Raw genomic sequence first — 2,613 nt, forward strand, 5'->3', positions numbered from 1 at the left:
CGCCAAAAAGCCTCGGGTCGGTCGGGCTGGGTTGTTTGGGGTCGTGAGGGGATTTTCAACCCTCAAAAACTGCTGGCCTTTAAATATCACAAATTGAAAGGGGAAACCCTTTGCTCAATCTTTTTTTTTTGAGAAAAAGAAAAGTGAGACAAAAAGCCCGGGACTCAATGACAAACCTTTTTACCCCCAAAAACAACATATAACAACGGCCATTTTCCATCTAATGTAACATTTGCTGCCTTAAAATGCAGCCAAGTAAATCATCCAAGCATTGTGGCATATATCTCAAATTGTAAGGTCTTGAATCCAGCAGTAGCTCAAAGGTGAAATGTGCTAGTAATTTTAAAACAGTAACTCAAGTATAACATTTGTTCCAGCAGCCCAACAACAAATATGTAGCAGTAGAATGACCAAAGGTGGCCTCATAGGTGCAGCAGCATCTCATGAACATTTGAGGATTTAGGAAATTTTCCCCATGTCATGCAAAGAAAGAGAGGAGTCATAAGACAACTCAAAAGAAGCTATCAAGAGAGAAGCCAAGATATCAAAGAAAATTACTATGTAAAACAGTAAGCTTGAAAGAACGACATAGTGCATGGGCAGGTAGACTGCAGAAATGGCCATTATTAGACTCTTATCATATTATTCATCCCATGACTCCATCATTTAAAGGAACTAACTTACATCCACAATTGAGATGCTTATGTATTTTCTTCATTAAACATACAAAGAGCCATAAATATTACAATGTAGGCTGCAAGAATAACAAATTTCGGAGTACTAAATATTCTTTGTTTAACTTTCACTAACTTCGCTTCATATCCGACAATATTATCAAACCCGGTGTAATCCCACAATGTTTAACTTTCACTAACTATTTCCAGTAACCGTCAACCGCCATTACTCCCCTATGAATGCGAAAATGTGAAACCATTTTGGTGTCTATATCATTTTTAATTTCTCAAACTTGGATGACCTCTATGCCAAACAGCTATACTATATAGGTATTCATATATAATCAGCTGTAAACACATAATAAAACACACCATTTTTAGCAAGACACTAGCTCAACCACAAGCTAGGCAGCATCTATTTTTGCTCCAAAATTTAAAGCAGCAAATCAGCAACTAGTAGTAACAATAGGCAGCAACACGGCCTTAGAAAGGCAATCACAATGAGCCACAAAATGCAGCAAACAAATTGTCATAGGGCTGTAGTTAAGTGCAGCATTTGGTTTAAAGAATGTAGCGGGGAAACTGGTCCAAGAACCACCATTTATTTGCAGGTAACAACATCGATTTAGTCACAAATGGGACTTCACAATACAACCAGCAGCTCTTTCAAATGTGCAGCAAACCAGTCCATGATATTTGGGATTTGGAGAAGTCCCTCAAGTAATGAAAAGAAAACAAGGGGTGAAGGATGAGTATCCGAAACAAAAAGATTTTATCAAGATAAATCAGATGAGATGCCTTACCTATCATATTTGGTCAAGTCTTGAAAATGGTTTAAGATGACTAAAGTGTTAATTTCAAGACTTGGAGAAGAGATAAATATTACGCACAGATTTTCATTATGACCGAAGTATTCAAAAATCACCACTTAATAGGATATAAATGTTAATCCCTTAAGGCTGAGGATATTGGGATCTAATTTATTAAAAGAACAATTTGTTAAAACACAACCAAAATCTTCATTAGTGAGCCTTCAAGCAGCTAATAGATCACCATTGAGGAAGGATTAGATTTTAACACTAGCCCATATCGTCAAGACTAACACATATCCAAACAAGATAACAAATATACTCCAAGGTGCTCAAAGTAGGTGCTTAGTTTAGCTAAAAGGGATTCGACTGCATATGAGTATTGTGAAAAGATTACAGAACTGAGAGTAGCCTTAAATGCCAGATATAAGCACACCAAAACTCAACGAAGAACAAACAAAAGTCTAATCATAAATGCTAGAGCCAAGTACCCAACTTAACAGGTTTGCTTTCAAGAGCAGTGAGCTTAAAGGTTGATCATAAACATCACCACAAGACCTTGTATTACTATGAAATCTGAAATTCAACCCGGGCATATTTCCAGGTTTTGAACTAACATGTAGTGATTTTATGTCCTAAGGATCTATGCTTACCCTCAAAACGGTTTGATATCAATACTTCAACTATTTTGAAACAAGCTTAACAGATGAAAGAAGCCAGGACAACTTGTTAACAGAAGGACAAACTTATCACTGATTTAAAACATATATGGGCAGTTAGGTATCTCAATTCTTAGGGGAATGGCTATGAAACATTAGTTAAATTTAACCTACCAAGCTAGCTTCAAAATGGAGGTCCTTAGAATAAATAAATACACCACAATTTCATATTACAACTAGGTGTCCAGAACCCTAAAGTTATAAGAGACATAAGACCTTAACATACAACAAAGGATTTTGGCAAGAAAATTAAACACAGAAATACTCTCAGGTGAGGGAGCTTGAAACAAAACGATCAGTTAACCTACAGTTGCACTTGACCAGGAATTATAATGACCAGGAATTATAATTGAACTATTTACCTACAAATCAATACTCAACAAAGTCACCTATAAGATCAAAGCATGAGTG

Source organism: Lycium ferocissimum, chromosome 9, assembly GCF_029784015.1.
Source record: "Lycium ferocissimum isolate CSIRO_LF1 chromosome 9, AGI_CSIRO_Lferr_CH_V1, whole genome shotgun sequence".
Classification (NCBI taxonomy): domain Eukaryota; kingdom Viridiplantae; phylum Streptophyta; class Magnoliopsida; order Solanales; family Solanaceae; genus Lycium; species Lycium ferocissimum.